The following is a 24,224-nucleotide window of genomic DNA, read 5'->3' on the forward strand; positions in this document are numbered from 1 at the left end:
TTATCTGCATAAACAACAAAGTCCAAGTCTGGCTTCTACTTTCCCATCCTGAATTATATATATAAACACGTAGGTCCCCGTCATCCACATTCAATTCTCTTTTAAATTACTTCTCAGAGTACCTGGCATATACAGATAATGATGAGACCATAATCGGTACAGTATTTCTTTCGCAAAACATTCTTTTATTATATGTTTTCTGATCTCGCGTCACAATTGTGACCCTAATCTTTGCATCATTTTGGAGAAAAACATTATTCCCATGTACGATGGTTACGATTTTATTATAATGCATGATGATGACGATGAGAGAGAGAGAGAGAGAGAGAGAGAGAGAGAGAGAGAGAGAGAGAGAGAGAGAGAATAATATTGTGTGCGTGTGAAAAAATTCTCATGCAAGTAACAAATGAAGATCTCGTAAGAGATTTTTGAAGCTGAATGAATGATGAGAAGAGATAAAAGATATCACAGTAATACATTGTAACAAAGAGAGAGAGAGAGAGAGAGAGAGAGAGAGAGAGAGAGAGAGAGAGAGAGAGAGAGAGAAAGCTTATTTATGGCAGAAAACATAAGAAAAATATTTTTCCAAAATTGAGAGGGTTTTCATAATTATATATATAAAACCATCCATCGACCCGGGAACTGAGATGATAGATCACAATGAGCTAAAAACAGATTGGAATTTCGTGAGCGCCATTTTCAAGATGAGAAAATATTCTCTTATGTAGTGATGCCTGTGATGTGGAAACCGATTTTATAATATGCCAGTAATTCGCGTTTAAAACTATTTGCTTTTTGTCCATTGCTTTTGGCTTTTATCAGTCACTGTTTAGAGAAAATATCTATGTATCTGTCTATATCTGGAAACTTGATTCGTGGTCGGATTCCTGACCAATTTTCTAACTCAAGCCAAACTAACTCGTCCTTCCTAATAAGAGGTAATGCTTGTGTACCCTTAACAAACGTTTTGACATCTTATCATATTGCTAATCATTACCGGGGTCCTCCGTTTTATTTATTTGTCTACTTATAAATTCATTTTTAGTGACCTCCAAAGTTCCCGAATCGAAACAACCAATTACGGCAGAAAGGTGATTTCCCCTTCAGCCAATTAGAGTCAAGAACCGTCTCTCAACCAGACCGTAACAAGCATTAAATCTCTGTATCATTTTACCGTTCTTCCTAACTAGGCTGAACAACTTGTGCTGTTTTTTTTGTAACGTCGATCGAAAAAAAATAAAGGCTGTGTTTACACTTTGGGTGGAAATCAACAGTGTTGCCAGAAGTCAATGCACAGATCTGGAAAAGTGATTGAACGAGAGACAATGCAAAAGCCCTTGGCGATGAATTCCAGCGTGAAATTGTAAAGAATAAGAATAAGAAGAAGAAGAAGAATAATTTCACTCAGAACTTCACTTTTAAAAAGCAATAAACGGTTCAGTCGCCGATAAGTATACCGCTGAGGCGTGTCTGTTTTTGCTTTTTTTGCATCTTTTACATCAGCGCTCTTAACGACGGCGGCCGCTGATTACAGATGAGATTCCGCTTTAAAAGGAGTCGGTCTATTTTTAATTCTTATTTATTTATTTATTTATTTTTTTCGTTTCCTGCCTAAGGCCCCGTCGCGGTTGGAGCGTGATGAGAGAATTTTCTCGTTGATCGGTCGAGGCGGTTTTGGACGTAACGCAATCATCGAGGTTTCCTGGACGTTACGTAAAATGTTACGTTTCTTTACGAGGGTCTCTTTGCGAGCGGTGACGTAAAGATTATGGAGACTAAAAGCTTGGGGTCTTGTATGTTTTTTGTTTTTTATTTTTAAAGCATTAAAAGTTACCTGTCCATTCACTAGTCATGTTATTGGCTTTCCAAATTGGTTTCCTGGATTTATGTAGGATAGCAACTTGTTTGGAATTTTTGTTACTTTATATATATGTATATATATAAATATAGACATGTATATATATACATACATACATATAAATGTGTGTGCGTGTATATATCCAGGTCACTTAGTATTTTACACTTACCGATATTAATTAATCAGAAATACTGTCCAATATCAACATCACTATTCCTAGAGTGTACATTATTTACCTAATTCTCCGTCAACTTCTGGTTGACGGCAACTGCAACAGTGTATGCATACGTACAAATCGTACACACGCACACAAACGCTCACACATGTTCAGTGACTCACCCCTCCCCGCCCAACTCTCCTAACTAATTAACGGCGAAGGTGAAGACATACATTTAGAAACTGTTGCAGTCGGCAATGGCGAAGCCTCTCATTAAATATCCTACAGTGGCATTATGAGATGACCTTGTTAATAAGCTCATGTACGTATGTGTGAAGGCCTCTGAAAAGCCTCTGAAAACCTCTTAAGGCTTCGAGGACATCTGAAGGCTTCTGAAGAGCTCTGAAGACTCTGAAGACATTTGAATGCTTCTGTGGACCCTTGAAGGCTTCCGAAGACATCTGAAGGCTTCCGAAGACATCTGAAGGCTTCTGAGGAACACTGAAGGCTTCTGAGGATCTGTAAAGCCTTCTGAGGACCCCTGAAGGCTTCTGAGGACCTCCAAAGGCTTCTGAAGACATCTGAAGGCTTCTGTGAGGATGACTGAAGGCTTCTGAGGATCTGTAAAGTCTTCTGAGGACCCCTGAAGGCTTCTGAGGACCCCTGAAGGCTTCTGAGGACCTCCGAAGGCTTCTGAAGACCTCTGAAAGCTTCTGTGAGGATGACTGAAGGCTTCTGAAGATCTCTGAAGGGTTCTGAAGATCTCTGAAAACTTTTGAAGGCTTCTGAAGACCTCTGAATGCTGCTGAAGGTCTCTGAAGATCCCTGAACCGTCTGATATTTATGCAACAAAAGTTAGGAAACTGTATGAAAGTTGAGGTCTTGAGTGAAGGGGCCGGTCATAAATGCGCAGTCGTGGATTTATGGGTTTACTTAAGAGCGTAGATAGGAACTCACGTGCGCATGCGTGTTGCACACAGGAATTAAAAGTTTTCACATTGATTGAAATCTTACCTTTTCAACTATCTTTAAAAGCACAACAAACAAGAACACATTTTACTGAAAGCTCTTTCCTTAAGAACGCCTGCGCAAACCATTCGACTTTCCAACTCATCAGTAATCATAGAAAAAGAATAAAATCATCAATGATCAATCTCCAAATTAATCCTCACCTCATTAAGTACCGGAAATGTGATTGTGACAAATGAGCGTCAAAACTGTCACTCACTCAAGTAATGAGAGAACGAGTGGAAAGAACGAGTGGAAAGAACGAGTGAATAGTGAGTGAGAGAAACTAATGATTTTGTCTATATGAGGAGAGTGGCTGGGATATGATAGCGAGTGAATATGATGGTTCAGAATGAAAGGTGTTGGGTATAAAGACGAGAAATGCGTTTATTATTTATTTTTTGTAGTGATTAGAAAGCAGTAATAAGAGAGGTACTTTAGAGAGTGAACATGGAAAGTCTTTTAGAAAGTGGAAGTATCAATAACTGAATGATTAGTTTTCATTTAGCAGGAAAAGGCAATGGCGTTACTGAGTGGATAATAATTACCGCGTAACATTGCTCAAGACGAATTTGTCTGAGGACCAGAGAAAAAGAAACAGTACCAGTAGAGGGAGATTTGGTTACTTATTTTCTTCCTGTTCCGTTGATGCAGCTAAAATCGTATGTGCCCACATAAACATACAAACACATATATTTATAAATGTATATGCAAATTCACACACATATATGTATACATCATATATATATATATATATATATATATATATATATATAGGCATATATATATATATATATATATATATATATATAGATGCATATATATATACATATAAATATATATATATATATATACGTATATATATATATATATATATATATATATATATATATATATATATATATATATATAAAAGGTACCTGCATCATTGTAAAATCCCATGCTATATCTAACATGACTTCCAAAATAAAAACGAGATACTATTTTGCCTCGCTGCAATGCCCAAAATAGATCATAATCGACACAAAAATAAAAATCTAATTGAAGACCTACCATTGAGCAGAGTAACAGCGGACACGGCAAATAACTATTCTTTAATCCACAAGCAATTCCACGCTTTAGGGTCTACGAGTCTGCGCAGAAAAGTCATCGCTAAAAAAAAAAAAAAAAAAAAAAAAGCGAATACTTTCCCTGGGGCGATCGGTCGGTAAATGAAGACCTAGCGATAGAGGACCCACAAAATAAGCGGGCCCGTTTAATGAGAAAACTATTGTCATTTAGCTCGTAAAGAGTAAAACGTTTTAATAATATGAAGGGCGGAAAGCGTTCCGCACAACGATAAAGTGTCTAAAATGGGACAGACATCTTTAAGCAAAGAAATTGTCTGTTTGTTAGGTATCTCAAAAAGTTCTCTCCGCGGATCAATGAAGTAAATTAAAGTATTTTAAAGGAAGTTTCAGATAAATATGAAAATAATGATTGATATGAACGAAGCAAAATGATAGTTTTGAAAATTTTGTCTCATTGTGGGATATATTATTCATGAAGTAATGAAAATGAATTATGTAAGTGAATAAAGCAAAAATATGATTTTGACGATTCAATGCGGGATGCTGTATTAATGGAATAATTAAGGACTGAACGTAACTTCTTTACAAAGGTCAATCATAACTGAACCTACATCAGTCACATGATGCAATGACTCAACCTACATTGCTCACATATTTTAGTGACTGAAATTCCATCAGTCACAACATTCACTCACTCAAACTCCACCAGTCACAGTGCAGTGACTTGAATCTTTGTCAGTCAGATTAATTGAAAACTGAACCTACGACAGTCATTAAGCACAGTGACTGAACGTACACCAAAATCAAACCACGTAATTCAGTGACTGACTTACCATCAGTCAAACGCCATCAGTCACTAATGTAGTGATTGAATCTCTATGAGTCCTATTAATCAATCACTGATCATGCACAAAAATGCACTGTTTCTGAGTAAAGTTACGACCATACAACAGTTCAATAAAAACAAATTTTTTTATTTGGTTATAATAAATATTTTTGCAAGTATATTACAAAATTAGAAAATGCAAAAACAAGAGTATAATATAATATCTAGATTTTGGCTTGACTTGATCAGCCTTATAATTAGCAAGTTATATATAATTAATATCGATATTTGTGTATGTAAATGATGAGAACGCCAGAATTTTATAAAACCATTTACACTGGTCTATGCAGAGCGAAGACAGATGAGCGAAGAGACACGAATAAGGAAATTTAGCCTCTGGATGTACGCAGAGAGAGAGAGAGAGAGAGAGAGAGAGAGAGAGAGAGAGAGAGAGAGAGAGAGAGAGAGAGAATTTATTTTCCTAACGTTTCAGTATCTGTTTACTGGAAAAAAGTGCCCAGAGAGAGAGAGAGAGAGAGAGAGAGAGAGAGAGAGAGAGAGAGAGAGAGAGAGAGATTTTATTTTCCTAACGTTTCAGTATCTGTTTACTGGAAAAAAAGTGCCCAGAGAGAGAGAGAGAGAGAGAGAGAGAGAGAGAGAGAGAGAGAGAGAGAGAGAGAGAGAGAGAGAGTTTATTTTCCTAACGTTTCAGTATCTGTTTATTGGTAAAAAATAGTTGAAGAAACCAATGCCCAGGCAGAGAGAGAGAGAGAGAGAGAGAGAGAGAGAGAGAGAGAGAGTTTAATTCCAACCACGTAACAAACGTACTCCACGGCCTTAGGCAGAATGCATTTCATTCTGACAACCAATTTCCAGAAGTTGTAACACCCCCTGACTTTTTGCTAAGTTGCCCTTGACAATCTAAAACGGATCTACGTATTATTTCTTTTTTTTTTATTTCACCTCAGCCACTACTTGAACTTATTTTTTACTGCCTTCTCATCATATACCGTTTGTTTAAATTTGTTTTGTAAAACAGACAAGGCGCAGAAATATAAAACAAACACAGGAAGCCTTGAGTTTATTAAAGAATGGATGATTTCCAAGTCTCCCTTTCAACTGTAAGCTAACTGGGAACTTATTTGATAATATGGTAGGTTAACTCTGTATACGATTACTATAGCATGAGCCAAACTAGTATTGAGATAGCAAAAGGACACAATTTTCCTAATACCGCATCTAAAGTATGGGGACGAGAGGAAAGGACTTAGATTAATGAGGTTGTGAACTAGGAAAATGTTTACTGGGTTACCTTGAAGAACAAGTCTGCTAGGCTGACTAAGAGTAGAGACCAATGATTTAAACCATGAGTTTTTTTTAACTTTCTACTTTTGTTTCGTTTTTTTTTTATAACTGGCAGCTCCCTCATTTTCATACTTTCAATATATGTTTTATACTTTTTTAGATTAATATTCGGCTCTAATAAATATTTACAGGCATTTTAATAGGCATAAGGCTGGTTTCGTAAAAAAAAAATTCGCAGGCATGAATAATAGCAAATTCTGAATTATGGCAACGCATCCCCGTAGAGTGTTTTGAAAATGAATTCTATCGTTTGAATAATAATTCATACTCGTATATGTAAAAGCACAACCTTGAAAAATGGGAATGAAAAGCAGGATAAATTTTACGAATATTTGAATGTTTTGACGATTAGGTCAATGATGGCCGTCAAAATGTTTCTTTTAAGATCAGCTTTTTTCTTTTATGTTCGCTTCGCGCTAGAAAAGTAAACAGTGAATGAAATTTAAAGTTGGAAATGAAACTGAAAAGTTGAGGAAACTCGTTAAGTTTGTGTCAAATTACTGCACGGCCAAACTCAGACAATATGATGAAAGGACCTTCATAAGCTGTTGAGGAAACTGACAAATAAATCTACAATGAAAAGCTGCTAAGAGAGAGAGAGAGAGAGAGAGAGAGAGAGAGAGAGAGAGAGAGAAAGGGGGGGAGGGCGTTGGTTGTTGAACCAACAGGTTTTCAATAAGTGGGATGCAGTGGCCGTGACGTCTTACTTATGTCTTTGGTTGTGAATGGTTGGTAAAAATCTGAATGAAATGTTTCTCTCTCTCTCTCTCTCTCTCTCTCTCTCTCTCTCTCTCTCTCTCTCAAAGCAGCTTGGTTACCTACTCACAAGATGAAAAAAGTAATCAGATGGAATGTATAATTAACGTAATTATTTAACAAACTGACTAGAAAAAAATAAAAGTATGGTCACTCTAGGTAAACTAATTGGTATTGCTTAAAATTCCTTTACCTCTAGAGGAGTTTCATGGGAAGGAAATCATTTAAATCACAAGGCCCTGAATATCCAAGTAACTTCTCAAGGTTACGACTAAATTATTCATCACTTTACGACTAACCAATTACCATAAAGACTGAAACTTCTTTGTGATACGAGTGAATATCCACCATACTGCCTGTCTTCGCTTCGAATTTAGTATAATTGGTTCCACCCGTGTCCATACCCCATACCCAGTACCCAAGACGAAAGAGGTCGCACGCCCCACTGAGCAGCCAGGCGCCAAGTTACATATATATTTTGGGACGGGCATAAACTGGGCCAGGCTTGGAGGTCAATTTTGATGACGAATAGCTCCGGGGGGAATTATGGTGCAGCGTGAGGATTTCGTCTTTATTTTGAGGGGCCCGTTTAGCACGAATCCGTCAAGAATAAGGACGCCGGGCGTGGACAGTTGAAGGGTGAAAGTCCCTTGGTGAAGTCCGAATGGGTGATTGAAGAATGCTGTAATATCTTGTAGGGATCGAAACGTATATGTTCGAGAACGTGTGGCTTGATCTAAGAGGCCAAGGAGTTAAGTTTTAAAGATTTTTTCCGAGAGCCAATCGCATCGAACGCTCCCGGTTGAAGAAGGCATACAATTTGACAGTTACCCATTCAAGAATCATTTCAAAAAATGGGTTGTTTAATGTCCTTCAACTCTGGCCAATCGTCGTTTTCAAGTTACGAATCTGTCGGGGGATTGTCTTCCCTGACTAATAAAAAAAATTCATCTCAAATGAAACAAACTTACAGCACCTTTCATCAGTTATTAAATGCAGTGAAAGGAACGCCTATAACTGGGCTTCCGCAGTGTTATGTAATTAGTTGCTGGAAGGACCATTAATTTCGCATCACAGTGATTGCCGGAGATTTGTGATGATTGCTAAGTGACCCAGTCTCCACCTTAACCTTGAATGTCATCATTTCACTATTCCTTCGTGAAACTCGATATTCATAAAATCATTTCCATTTTCCTTTGTGATACTCATATAATAAGGCTTGCTCTACCTTTAATATTCAGCGTGTTTATTATTATTATTATTATTATTATTATTATTATTATTATTATTATTATTATTATTATTATTATTATTATTATTATTATCATCATCATTCCGTTAAAGAGAATGGCAGAATTAAGCGAGTTGATTTATATATTGTTTGGGAATTTCTAAAAATTATAAAAATGCTGAATGTGATCTTTTAATGAGAGATCACCTTCAGCATTTTTATAACTTTTAGAGATTCCCAATATGAATATTGGCCAGTTACTCAGAAACATCGCTGATCCAGAGAAGCGGATGGTAATAAAAAAAAAAAAAAAACAATAAATAAAATCAGCTCGTTTAATTCTGCCATTCTCTATAAAAGAATTTGCCTAAAAGATGGTCTTTTACCAAAAATATTATTATTATTTATTATTATTATTATTATTATTATTATTATTATTATTATTATTATTATTATTATTATTATTATTATTATTATTATTATTATTATTATTATGCTCTATCACAGTCCTCCAATTCGACTGGGTGGTATTTATAGTGTGGGGTTCCGGGTTGCATCCTGCCTCCTTAGGAGTCCATCACTTTTCTTACTATGTGTGCCGTTTTCTAGGATCACACTCTCTGCATGAGGCCGGAGCTACTTCAGCCTCTAGTTTTTCCAGATTCCTTTTCAGGGATCTTGGGATCGTGCCTAGTGCTCCTATGAATTATGGGTACGATTTCCACTGGCATATCCCATATCCTTCTTCTTTCTATTTCAGATCTTGATACTTATCCATTTTTTCCCTCTCTTTCTCTTCAACTCTGGTGTCCCATGGTATTGCGACATCAATGAGTGATACTTTCTTCTTGACTTTGTCAATCAACGTCACGTCTGGTCTGTTTGCACGTATCACCCTATCCGTTCTGATACCATAGTCCCAGAGGATCTTTGCCTGATCGTTTTCTATCACTCCTTCAGGTTGGTGCTCGTACCACTTATTACTGCAAGGTAGCTGATGTTTCTTGCACAGGCTCCATTGTGGAGGGCTTTTGCCACTGAATCATGCCTCTTTTTGTACTGGTTCTGTGCAAGTGCCGGGCATTCACTTGCTATGTGGTTTATGGTTTCATTTTTCGTATTGCACTTCCTACATATGGGAGAGATGTTATTTCCGTCTATCATACTTTGAACATATCTGGTTCTTAGGGCCTGATCTTGTGCCGCTGTTATCATTCCTTCATTCCTTATTATTATTATGATTATTATTATTATTATTATTATTATTATTATTATTATTATTATTATTATTATTATTATTATCATCAAGATTCGGTGAACACGAAGGCAAGAAAAATAAAAAGTACGAAGGAGAAAGGAAATTGAAAGAGAATATTAGAAAACTGAATATCGATTCTCATCGCAGATATGAAACAAATAATTACTTAGTAGGACAGTGCCAAGATCAATTTGTCCCTTATAGAAGATAAGCTCTTTTTCATCTTAAAAAAACTTACGACAATTCCCCCACAACCAGAATCAATTGCCTCCTGGCGTGAGTTCATCATGACCCATAAATCTCTCACCTACTTCTTCGCGCTCAATCTCGTGTCATGGAATGGTGACCTCAGTGCATTTTAATCGCATCATTTCCCTCCTTCAAAATTCGGATCGGCGTGAAATGAACCAGATTAAAAGAAATTTTCTTATTTTCCTTAGAGGAACGATTTTGCCCTCTTAAAACACTGCTCTCCCGAGCGATTTCACTCTTCTCGTGTCGCGGGTTGATTGATGCCTGGCAGGAGGTGTCCGAATATGAGATTCGGCGCGTGTATGCCAGGACCTTCTTGCGGAAAAATTGAAGAGGAAAGAATTGGTAACAGATCGAAAGAGCGGCTTCGAGTTCTCGGTCATGAAAACGTAAGGCTTCAGAGGTTCTATCACAACAGAGGTCTCTTTTTCTTTTGATACCAAGTGACTCCGTTGAAAGGCCCTCGAAGTGACGTCATCCCACTCGAAAACCGTGTCTGATTTACTCGAGACGAGGGAGCTTTCACCGCGTCCAGAAAACGTCGTATTTTATTATAACGAACGCAACCAAGCATTCACTTCATGCACTTACCTTCTCTCTCTCTCTCTCTCTTCGTCTTTATTGTTTACAAAACATTATTCTTTTCGCGTCTCCGCCATTTCTTCTTCTTCTTCTTCTCTCACCCGTTTAACACTGGGCGTCCTTGACCACTGAATGCTGCTGCTACGGTTTGATCTGCTTGTGTGACGGCGACCGCTGCCGCCGCGCATGCTGGAGTGCGTGCGTGTGCTTGCGTGTGCTTGCGTGCACGATGGGTGACTGGGTGTGTGATGGAATGAGGCAGTAATGGGCCTTCCACGTTCGTACTCTGTCGAGTGGAGGACGACATTGATTTTAGGAAAGGATATACTGTTAAATGGACAAGTTGTGGGTGAAATTTTACAAATGTAAAAAAAAAAAAAAAAAACTGGAATGAAATGAATTAAAGTGTACCAAATTTAGTCTCTCTCTCTCTCTCTCTCTCTCTCTCTCTCTCTCTCTCTCTTTCTCTCTCTATGTTTAGCTATAGTTGTTAAACTGGGGAGCCCCTTAGAAAATGTCTACTAAAAGAATAGTGTTGTCGTGTTCCTAATGTAATGGAAAGCTATGCATTCGAAGCGGGATGTGTATACATTTATATATATATATATATATATATATATATATATATATATATATATATATATATATTATATATATATATATATATATATTATATATATATATATTAATATATATTATGGTTGTTTACATGCATCCAAGTTACCCCTTGCTGAAAAGCGTCACGCTGTTCCTTTAGATTTTCACAAATCTTCAACTTAATCCTCATAAGAATTCAAAACAACATGTCAACCACCAGTCAACTCGATTAAACCATCAGTAAACCAAAACGGCACATCCCTCTCAACTCTTGGTTGTCACTTGGTTGCCATTGATAGTTACTGTTAATTAAACCCCTCCCACTCAATCCCACGCAGGAGCTACCACTGTCTGCCAAAGGAGAGAGAAGAATGCGTATAGTAACCATACTTTATAGCCCTTCATTAGCTGGTCTGCGCTCGTAAATCATGTCCCGTATGAACACCCCATAGAAAGGCCATTATCTCTAAAAGGCCCGGCTGCTCCAGAGACCGGTTGTTACGCTTCATTAAGTTCCACCAGACAGAAGCAGTTGCTTAGGGACGATAAAACGTTCTCGAATGATGGTTTTTGTATCGAGGCCCTACCCGACTAAAAGAGTTAAGAAGGAATTAAGGCTGACAGAAATATGATTAGGATATGGCTGATATCGTGACCAGAAGTAAGGCTCCATATACGTTTACCAAGGTATGATGCCGTGTCTTTTTTAAATGAGGATTTATGGCTAAGTGAGGAGTATTGAAGAGGAGTGCGGACAATTGAGAAGACAATGCAAAAATGAAATAAAAGACTTGTAAAATATGCTAATGAAATCCTCCTGCACATTAACTTTCGTATTATCAACAGTAATAATGTTTCTGCAGGATACTAGTCTTTATTTTTGTTGTTGAACTTACTAAAAGAAATAGTGATTTTAAATTGAAATCCTAAATCCTCGGTTCTCCAGCTCCTTCTTGCCACCAACCAGAACAGAAAGTAAAAAATAAATTTCAAATTAAATTTTGATTCCAAAAGTTCCATGTAAAAATCTTCGTTTTTAATTTCCTGACAAAAAAGAAAGATAAATTAAGAAATAAACGTCAAATCTTTTCAAAACCTGATTTTAAAGAAAGCAACTCACGCATAGGTTAAAAAGTGTGCAACTTAAAAACCCCTTGGTTTTCAAAACCTCCGTCCCAAGAAAAGAGATAAATCGAGTTACGAAAATCGCACTGCCTTATAAGCAGCCGAAAAAAACAAAAACACCAACTTTAAAAAGAGGTCGTCGACCACAATATCCAGGTCACAGCACAGCTATAATTACACAGGCCTTTTATTCATAACAGGTAATGAATCTTACTGACAAGGAACTGTAATCGAAGGCCCTGTTTGCTGGCTGTGTTGCGTGCGTGGGTCTCGGGGAAAAGGAAAGGCGTCGGCCAGAGAGAAACAGGCTGTAGCGTCGTGTTACCTTGGCCCGGTATCCCATTTCGAACAATGCTTCGCTTCGACTTGCAAGCTCTTGAGCCCAGCGTGTACTGATAAAGACCAGGTTGCTGATCAAAAGCAAGAAGAAGAAGAAGAAGAAGAAGAAGAAGAAGAAGAAGAAGAAGAAGAAGAAGAAGGGCCAAAACACAGTAATAAATAAACCGAGAGGAAAACCAAGAGAAGGTAAGACCAAGACAATTGTGTACGATTCCTAGAATTCATTCAGATTGATTTTAGATTTTTGGCCATAAAATGAGTATCCAAATAATCATCTGAATTCCCCCCCCCCCCACTCCCCCCCTCTCCATGGGTTGATCGAATGAATTTTCTATTTATAATCGCCTTCCTCATCCTCATAAGCTTGGCCTTAGAATCATCACTATGATTTCGAGACCGAGAAGACGCGTTCATCAAGACAACACCTGTATCACTGACAAGATCACGCTGAGGCTTATGAATATATTATCATTATATTCACCAGAAGGGACAGGTCTCGAGATTAAATGATAATTCGAGTTTTTAGTGTGCGAAGTCGGATGAAAAATAAAATCGAGGATTAGAAAGGGTAGTGTATTGTTTGCTCAGTACTTGGATGGTTGACTTCCATGAAAAGCTAGACACTGTCGGTATATAACACCCCCGTGAATGTCCATGGGGTGAACAAGGTTGATATAAAAGCTCAAGAAAGACGACACGTAATGTCACTTTGATTTGATCACGTTAAGAATTCAAACAAATGAAGAGAGTCATATAAAAAGCCAGTAATAAAAATAAAAATGGATAAGTTTGGAGCAAAACCATAACGGCCGGAACGAAGAAGAAATTATGATAATTAATTAGTTAATAAAGATGGATATTATATCCCGGAAATGAATTGTAAATAATAAGAATGGCACAATTTAGACAATACTCAAGGCCTCTGTAGGCCGCATGAATCTCAATGAAGATTTCACAAATAATGAGCAATTTTTAATGATAGAGAGAGACTTCTATATTTATAGGAAAAAATTAGACGAAAATAAAGACAGGGATTTCATATCAGTTACTATCACGCTTTCGACGCGGGTGATTTAATCTTGCCTCCCAACACATGCGTGATACAAGCAGAGACGACAAAACTATATTTTTTGTTCAGTTTTTAAGAAATGGGAGCGTGGTACAGGTTTTGGCAATCACTAATTAATGGACTCTCTCTCTCTCTCTCTCTCTCTCTCTCTCTCTCTCTCTCTCTCTCTGGTTTTGTTCCTCTTTACGTCACGTGTGGTGCCTCTGACCTGCTTTGACCTGGGTCGCCCTACAGCCATGACCCCATGCGATAATATTGGGTGGGATATGTTATATGTTTACATAGATATAAGTATGTATAATGATGTGTAAAGTATTATATAATGTAAATATATATCTCTATATACATATATATGTATAATACATATATATATATATACTATATATATATATATATATATATATATATATATATATATATATATATATATATATATATATATGTGTGTGTGTGTGTGTGTGTTTGTGTGTGTGTGCGTGTTTGTGTGTGAAAATCCAATCACTCACAACACTGATTCGTAACTCGAATCGTCAGCTGAGGCAATAAACAGCCCAATGTCCAGCCTAAACTATTCTCGTTCATAGATCTGAGTCCAGAATTGTTTTAAAGAATACACAGAGTAGTCATTAAATCTTTTGTAAGCAGCTGTACACACTCAATTCTAAGAGGGATGCGTACAAACAAGCATACACACTTATTGATATAATTTCAATGATAGGGGTAATTTCTTTTTTATGATGATGCTATGTCTATGAATTTGTCGTCATATTTTGATCTCAAAAGTTATGATGAATATCTCTATTTGTTTTATTATATTTGTCGTCCGGATTTGCAGTGTTAAAATGTTCTTCTTAACTATGGAAGAGGTGTGGATTAAATCAAGCTAACAATGGTCTAAAAACCTTTCATTTTTCATTCTGAAATGCGCAGGCTCTGAATTCCAAGCATCTTAGCTGACAGATTATAATCATCAGGCATCCAAATAAGATTTTTTTTTTATGCTTCTGCCTGTCATTCAGAAAAAACTGCTCGGTCATTGTGGAATATCCACACGGAAAAAAAAAAAAAAAACTTTTGGACAGCAGTTTTTTTGTTCCGACTGACTTCTTTGGTAACTGAATTAATCAGATGTAATGTCACAAAAAAAAAAAAAAAAAAAAAAAAAAAAAAAAAAAAAAAAAAAAACGTTACGGTGAACGGGTCTGATATGTTGGTACCGTAATGAGAATGATGTTAGGGAACTTGTGAGGATACTGATTTTTTAATTAGGAGTTTACGAACGATAGATGACAGCTATGAATATACAATGTAATGGGAAAGTTATTTACAATGACAGTGAACCATAGTTTACTATTTACTGATAAGGAGAGAGAGAGAGAGAGAGAGAGAGAGAGAGAGAGAGAGAGAGAGAGAGAGAGAGAGAGATTCAGCCAAAAATGAAATTCAGAAAAGTTACACATAACTTTTGCGTTCACGACGAAAAAAGAAGCGATAGAATTAAAGGAAAAAAAAGTAATCCGAAAAAAAAGGAAAGAAGTAACAATAGGAATAGGATGTCTTCAAAAGTTGAACTGGAAACATCACCATGACATGCCGAGATTCTGATAAATATCGAGGATATTCGATGTTTCCATCGTAAAAAAGGTTATTTCAATTCGATCCAAGGAGCCGAGCCATAACACAGCTAAACGAATTTTTGGAGGACGAGTTTCACGATCATGTTTATGCTCTCAGTTCTGTATTACTGATTTTCCATGTCTCGTCTTGAAATGGGTTGTCTTTAACTAAATTAAAGTGGTTTGACTCCAGATAAATAAGTGTTTCCGAGTCTAGCTTAAAGCCATTTTATCTCTAGGTAGATATAAGTGGTTTGTCAATAGGTAAATAAAAGTGGTTCGCCTCTATATGAATAAAAGTGGCTTGTCTCTCGGTAAATTTAGTGTTTTATCTCTAAGTAAAGTAATTTGTCTCTAGATAGATAAGAGTGATTTTTCTAGGTAAAGACCAGTGTTTCTGAGCCTTAGTTATGTCCGTTTGTCTAAAGGTAATAAACGTGGAGGGTATGCAAATTTTAAATGCATATTCATGCACAGTGTGGGGATATGTTTATTTTTTTTCTGTTCAAGTTAGGGTATATAGACAAGTGGCCATCTACATATGACATCAATGTAAGTCATCTTTGATGAAAAAATCTCAACTTTTAATTATCACACTTGAAAAAAAATTAACAAAAACTTCTATTAATTTACCTGAACAAATTCTACAAGTCTGCATAAAATACACAAGCACTGATAAAAGGAAAACGATTTAACAAAAGTAAATAGTCAGCGGAAGACAATAAAAAAAAAACAATAAGAAAACCTACTCCTTCGGGGAAAATGATAAGATTCAGTAATGATCATACAACTGCTAAAGTAGACCTCCAAGTTAAATCATCTGTCTTTAACAACATCAGCCAATTTTAGATTTTGGGTCAAGAAATGAAAGTGAGTTGGGTGCGGTCACCACAGGGAATTCTCTTGAAGTTTGTATCCCATCTTAAATACGACGAGAGGTTTAATTACATATTTCTGCGTTCACTATATTTTACGTAAGGCTTTTGGTTTGTTTATTTTGAGGTCATCTTGAATTGATCTCAGTCACTTATAATAAAGAGACTACTACTACTACTACTACTACTACTACTACTACTACTACTACTACTACTACTACTACTACTAATAATAATAATAATAATAATAATAATAATAATAATAATAATAATAATAATAATAATAATAATAATAATAATAATAATAATCAGAGAGATATTAAAAAAAATTATAACAACAAATGAAAAATATGGCAAACAATAAGCAATTCGGAAATATATGCCAGATTTCGGAAATATCTATAAGAAATCCTCAAATATTTATAAGAAACTCTACAATATTTGAAATGAATGTGCCGATACTGAAAAAAAAAACAGCCAATATTTAGAGAAAAATCGTAAATATTTAGAGAAAAATCGTAAATATTAATAAGACAGGCGGCACCGCCCCCCCACAAAAAAAATTCACAAGAAATGGATAATTATGTTTCCGTGAAAGAAGGGGAACGGTTGAACTAAAGACACGAAAGGGGCCTTTTTTTTTTTTTTTTTCTTTAAACTCTGGCAACAATTCAGTCCACATACCTTGGTTTTGGCAGTAAGCTCTGCGCATGGTGTAACCAAAACTTACTCCCCCCTCTCCATGGGTTGATCGAATGAATTTTCTATTTATAATCGCCTTCCTCATCCTCATAAGCTTGGCCTTAGAATCATCACTATGATTTCGAGACCGAGAAGACGCGTTCATCAAGACAACACCTGTATCACTGACAAGATCACGCTGAGGCTTATGAATATATTATCATTATATTCACCAGAAGGGACAGGTCTTGAGATTAAATGATAATTTGAGTTTTTAGCGTGCGAAGTCGGATGAAAAATAAAAATAAATCGAGGATTAGAAAGGGTAGTGTATTTGTTTGCTCAGTACTTGGATGGTTGACTTCCATGAAAAGCTAGACAGTGTCGGTATATAACACCCCCGTGAATGTCCATGGGGTTGAACAAGGTTGAAATTAAAGCGCAAGAAAGACAACACGTTATGTCATTTTGATTTGATCACGTTAAGAATTCAAACAAATGAAGAAATTCATATAAAAGCCAGTAATCAAAATAAAAATGGATAAGTTTGAAGTTAACGGCTGGAACGAAGAAGAAATTATGATAATTAATTAGTTAATAAAGATGGATATTATATCCCGGAAATGAACTGTAAATAATAAGAATGGCACAATTTAGACACAATACTCAAGGCCTCTGTAGGACGCATGAATCTAAATGAAAATTTCACAAATAATGAGCATTTTTAATGATAGAGAGAGACTTCTATATTTATAGGAAAAAATTAGACGAAAATAAAGCGTTTATGTGAATTATATACAGTACAAAGACTCAAAAGACAGGGATTTCATATCAGTTACTATCACGCTTTCGACGCGGGTGATTTAATCTTGCCTCCCAACACATGCGTGATACAAGCAGAGACGACAAAACTATATATTTTTTTCAGTTTTTAAGAAATGGGAGCGTGGTACAGGTTTTGGCAATCACTAATTAATGGACTCTCCCTCTCTCTCTCTCTCTCTCTCTCTCTCTCTCTCTCTCTCTCTCTCTCGTTTTGTTCCTCTTTACGTCACGTATGGTGCCTCTGACCTGCTTTGACCTGGGTCGCCCTACAGCCATGACCCATGCGATAATATTGGGTGGGAGAGTGTGCAAGTGGTCACAGACCTCATTACTCACACTTAGGCCTTGTGAGGATTTGATGAGGAAATATTTATATATATATATAATATATATATATATATCTATATATATATCTATATAGATATATATATAGATATATATATATATATATATGTTGTATATGTATATGTTTACATTGATATAATTTGTATATATATGTATGTATGCTATATTTACATATACATATATATAATGTGTGCGTGTGTGAGAAAATCCAATCACTGATTCGTAGCTCGAATCGTCAGCTGAGGCAATAAACAGCCCAATGTCCAGCCTAAACTACTCTCGTTCATAGATCTGAGTCCAGAATTGTTTTAAAGAATACACAGAGCAGTCATTAAATCTTTTGTAAGCAGCTGTACACACTCATTTCTAAGAGGGATGCGTACAAACAAGCATACACACTTATTGATATACGTAATTTCAGTGGTAGGGGTAATTTCTTTTTTTTATGATGATGCTATGTCTATGAATTTGTCGTCATATTTGGATCTCAAACGTTATGATGAATATCTCCATTTGTTTTATTATATTTGTTGTCCGGATTTGCAGTGTTAAAATGTTCTTCTTAACTATGGAAGAGGTATGGATTAAATCAAGCTAATAATGGTCTAAAAACCTTTCATTTTTCATTCTGAAATGCGCAGGCTCTGAATCCCAAGCATCCTAGCTGACAGATTATATTCATCAGACGTCCAGATAAGATTTTTTTTTATGCTTCTGCCTGTCATTCAGAAAAAACTGCTCGGTCATTGTGGAATATCCACACGAAAAAAATAATAAAACTTGTGATAGCAGATTTTGTTCCGACTGACTTGTTTGGTAACTGAATTATCAGCTGGTAATGTCACAAAAAAAAAAAAAAAAAAAAAAAAAAAACGTTACGGTAAACGGGTCTGATATGTTGGTACCGTAATGAATGAGGATGATGTTACGGAATTTGTGAGGATACTGATTTTTTAATTAGGAGTTTACGAACGATAGATGACAGCTATGAATATACAATGTAATGGGAAAGTTATTTACAATGACAGTGAACCATAGTTTACTATTTACTGATAAGGAGAGAGAGAGAGAGCGAGAGAGAGAAGAGAGAGAGAGAGAGCAGAGAGAGAGAGAGATAGAGAGAGAGAGAGAGAGAGAGAGAGAGAGAGAGAGAGAGAGAGAGAGAGATTCAGCCAAAAATTCAGAAAAGTTACACAACCTTTGCGTTCACGACGAAAAAAGAAGCGATAGAATTAAAGGAAAAAAAAAAAGTAATCCGAAAAAAAATGAAAGAAGTAACAATAGGAATAGGATGTCTTCAAAAGTTGAACTGGAAACATCACCATGACATGCCGAGATTCTGATAAATATAGAGGATATTCGATGTTTCCATCTTAAAAAAGGTTATTTCAATTCGATCCAAGGAGCCGAGCCATAACACAGCTAAACGAATTTTTGGAGGACGAGTTTCACGATCATGTTTATGCTCTGTTCTGTATTATTGATTTTCCATGTCTAGGATTGAAACGGGTTGTGTTTAGCTAAATGAAAGTGGTTTGAGTCCAGATAAATCAAAGTGTTTCTGAGTCTCGATTAAAGCCATTTTATCTCTAGGTAGATAAAAGGGGTTTGTCAATAGGTAAATAAAAGTGGTTCGTCCCTATATGAATAAAAGTGGCTTGTCTCCAATTGGCAAATTTAGTGTTTTATCTCTAAGTAAAGTAATTTGTCTCTAGATAGATAAGAGTGATTTTTCTAGGCAATGACCAGTGTTTCTGAGCCTTAGTTTACGTCCGTTTGTCTTAGGTAAATAAACGTTCAGGGTATGAAAATTTTAAATGCATATTCATATTCACGGGTGAAATAGGGAATATGGGAATTTGTTTTGTTTTTTTTTCTGTTCAAGTTAGGGTATATAGACAAGTGGCCATCTAAATATGGCATCAATGTAAGTCATCTCTGATGAGAAAATCTCAACTTGTAATTATCATACTTGAAAAAATTAACAAAATAAAACTTCTTATTAATTTACCTGAAAAATTAAAATTCGACAAGTTCTTGCTAAAATATAAAAACCCTAAGCACTGATAAAAAGGAAAACGATTTAACAAAAGTAAATAGTCAGCGGAAGACAATAAAAAAAAAACAATAAGAAAACCTACTCCTTCGGGGAAAATGATAAGATTCAGTAATGATCATACAACTGCTAAAGTAGACCTCCAAGTTAAATCATCTGTCTTTAACAACATCAGCCAATTTTAGATTTTGGGTCAAGAAATGAAAGTGAGTTGGGTGCGGTCACCACAGGGAATTCTCTTGAAGTTTGTATCCCATCTTAAATACGACGAGAGGTTTAATTACATATTTCTGCGTTCACTATATTTTACGTAAGGCTTTTGGTTTGTTTATTTTGAGGTTATCTTGAATTGATCTCAGTCACTTATAATAAAGAGACTACTATACTACTACTACTACTACTACTACTACTACGACTACTACTACTACTACTACTACTACTACTACTACTACTACTATACTACACTACTAACTATAATACTAATAATAATAATAATAATAATAATAATAGAGAGATATTAAAAAAAATTATAACAACAAATGAAAAATATGGCAAACAATAAGCAATTCGGAAATATATGCCAGATTTCGGAAATATCTATAAGGAATCCTCAAATGTTTATAAGAAACTCTTCAATATTTGAAATGAATGTGCCGATACTGGAAAAAAGCAGCCAATATTTAGAGAAAAATCGTAAATATTTAGAGAAAAATCGTAAATATTAATAAGACAGGCAGCATCCCCACCACAAAAAAAAAAAAAAAAAAATGACAAGAAATGGATAATTATGTTTCCGTGAAAGCAGGGGAACGGTTGAACTAAAGACACGAAAAGGGCGCTTTTTTTTTTTTTTTTTTTTTTTTTTAAACTCTGGCAACAATTCAGTCACCAAACCTTGGTTTTGGCAGAGAGCTCTGTGCATGGTGCAACCAAAACTTACTCGTTGAAGTTCTCATGCATTGGATGGGGTGACGTAAAAAATCTCGCCTTAGTCTCTTTTTTGGTTTGGTGTTATGTAATGTAACTTGTTTGACGGGGTGTGTGTGTGGGGGGGGGGGGGGGGGGATTGGTTGTGGGTGGTGGGGAATGAGAGTTTCTGATAATAAGTGGCTTCGTAATTTGTGTAACGCTTTGAAGCTTCAATATCGATTCTACTGACATTATTAATACGGTTAATTTTGCCGTTATTCGAACAATCTAATGACATTATTAATACGGTTAATTTTACCTTTATTCGAACAATCTATTGACATTATTGATACGGTTAATTTTGCCGTTATTCGAACAATCTGATGACATTATTAATACGGTTAATTTTACCATTATTCGAACAATCTAATGACATTATTAATACGGTTAATTTTGCCGTTATTCGAACAATCTGATGACATTATTAGTACTGTTAATTATGCTGTTATTCGAAAACTAATTAAATTATTAATACTGTTAATTTTGCCGTTACTCAAAACATCCTAATGACATTATTAATACTGTTAATCTTGCCGTTATTCAAACAATCTACTGACATTATTAGTACTGCTAATTATGCCGTTATACGAAGAACTCTAATGACATTATTAATACTGCTAATTTTGCCGTTATTTTCCACTGTTAATACTGGCATCATTTAAACAAACTGATCCATAATATGACAGTTCCATGTAATTAAGCCTTAATTAACCACAGACTAATTAAGGTCAATAAAACCCAAATGGACTCATTCAGATGTACACCAGTTATAGAAAAGCGTTAATATTTATGCTGCTTGTATGAAAACTGGCATGTAGGAAATAGATTCTAAATGATTTTAAGTTAGATCAAAATGACACTAAAATTGGTTAATAAAAAAACGTGTTGAACCATCTGCTCACTAAAACCTTATTGGAAATTCGTCAATGAAAAATTTAAATATAGGAAATAGACTCTGAATTTTTTAAATGATTAAGATTACCCCAAAATTTGCAAAAATTTTTATTCCGCCAGATGCATCATAAAATTGCATATCTGAATTATTTAATGAAATAAAAGTGCAATTCCTACAACCAACGTCACCTAAAATATATAAATACAGATAATTTTTTCTCATTTATTGAATTTCCCTCCCAGCCATAACGACATTGCCAAGGTCAAACGAGAGAAGAAACAAGAGTTCGAGAGACTATTACTCTAAGGCGTGCATGTCGAACACCGTTGGAAGTGGTTGTCATTGCAAGGTGATTGATCAAGCAATCGGGCCCAGTAGACGGTTGGTGATAACAGTTTGCTTTATAGGAGATAAAAAAAAATCAACTTTCACTTGCCATCTCAACAGACAGGCAGACGGAGAGGCCAGGCATTATAACAAGCAGAAACAGAAAATGATGATGAATAATCTCTCCCTGTTATCTGGATCTAGGCCAGCTTTTATAGAGAATTCTGGCTTGGGCCAGAGTACACGGCCGATTCTTAATTAAGATTGGGTAGATGGGAGCGAACTCTGACGTCACTAGAAAGGAGTTACTGGTGCTGTGGAAGGACGGTAGCAGCGCAATCGAAATTTATGAGCGAAATTGAAATTCATTGATAATGACAACGAGGTGCTCACGATCTTGCCCGCATGCAAATAAGGCAATCGCCCAATTGAAAGGTTACCAAAAAGTGGTCGTCTCATTCATAAATTATATCGGAGGCGTATGCAATACGAAGGAATAGAAATGAAGTGCCCCGCAAACAAATGAGTTTTAAGGAATTCGGGTAACTTACTCGAGTTAGATTATTCTTGTAAATAGACCAGTTCCCGTAGCGAGTGAAGAGTTACTGCATCAATCGAAAGATTTTGTTTGTTTGTTTGTTTGTATGGTGTTTTTACGTTGCAGGAACCAGTGGTTATTCAGCAACGGGACCTACGGCTTAACGTGACTTCCGAACCACGTCGAGAGTGAAAATCAATTGAAATAGAATAGAATTAGTTGCCAGATTGCTTCGGGAACTGCTTAAAGAATCCTCATAGATCGAGAAGAGTTTTTATTTGCGAATTCAAATGGACAACGAAGCAAGCCACAATCAGGCACATTCTTATTATATGGTGGGTGCACTCTCTCACCGGTCAAAGAAGTTGTTATGCATACTTTATTGGCCAATGCCACTAGGACCTGAGGACATAGTCGATATTCTATAGAAGTATTAGTTAAAATTTCAGTTTCGATAGCTTGAACAATGATCATCATAATTCATTAGGACATTTGAACGCATCTTTGCTATTTGGTTCCAGAAAAAAAAAAAACTTGTGACGTAAGATACATAGAATAACTCTGACAACAATTGGTTTGTAGTCTTTGCGTTATAAGTACTGACAGCACACTATGTTTTTGATAAAAACACACAGACAAACAGAGACACACCCATACATAAAAGATATTTCTAGGAACGTCGCGCAACATTACGTGTCCTCGACGCTCCACCTTCAATTTCTTCAATGAAATCAGATCTGTCATTTAATCCATCTTCGTGCGCTTGGAAACATTTTAGTATCTTATTTGTAATGAAAGTTTTGAGGTAAGTTATTGCGGTCGTCTAATCCATTAACCGCACAAAGCTAACATGATATCCGTTGATTATGAGAAACCATTTGGTGTGTCACAGCCACCGTTTTCTACGAAAACACCTTAATTAAATATTGTGCTTGTGTCTGGAAGCAACCGCAATTTTGCTAATCTTGCAACCTAGAAAATAATTTGGAAACTAAGCAGACTCATTTGGTACCTTTAAAGTCTTTATAGTAAAAAAAATCAGCTTTTTCGTTATGCATTCTTGAACTCACTGATTTTCTTTGTAAAGTGATGATTTTACTAGCTATTAACGCGTTGGCTCGGACCCAGGGAATGAAGCATACTTGTTCTAAATTGGAAATTCAATTACAAAATTGGGAAAAATGAAAGTTATGACAGCATGAATTGAGGCGAAGACAAAGGATGAGGAAGATTACTATGTGTCAAGGTCGACAGTCCTTTTCATCTCACTCGGTCTATTCATAAGTTTCATTAAGTTTTCGATCGTCTGAAGAAAGTAGAATCACTATACGATATTGACCGTCTGAGAAGGCGAATATTATTGAAGATTACTGGAAGCAACGTCATTACAAGACAAGGTCCACTCTTGGGAAATCCAAGAAAAAGTTACTGATCTAGATATTCCCTCTTTAATTTATTTTCGTTTTCCATTTTCTTTTTTTTTTTCTAATATAATTTTTTGGACATCTGCTATAAATCACACTCGGGCACCTTTCCGCCCCAGTTTGCGCAAGTAGCGCGTCATTTCGTTTCGCTCCGAACGAAATTTTGATTTTGCGAGTCGA

The sequence above is a fragment of the Macrobrachium nipponense genome, chromosome 15, assembly GCF_015104395.2.
Source record: "Macrobrachium nipponense isolate FS-2020 chromosome 15, ASM1510439v2, whole genome shotgun sequence".
Classification (NCBI taxonomy): domain Eukaryota; kingdom Metazoa; phylum Arthropoda; class Malacostraca; order Decapoda; family Palaemonidae; genus Macrobrachium; species Macrobrachium nipponense.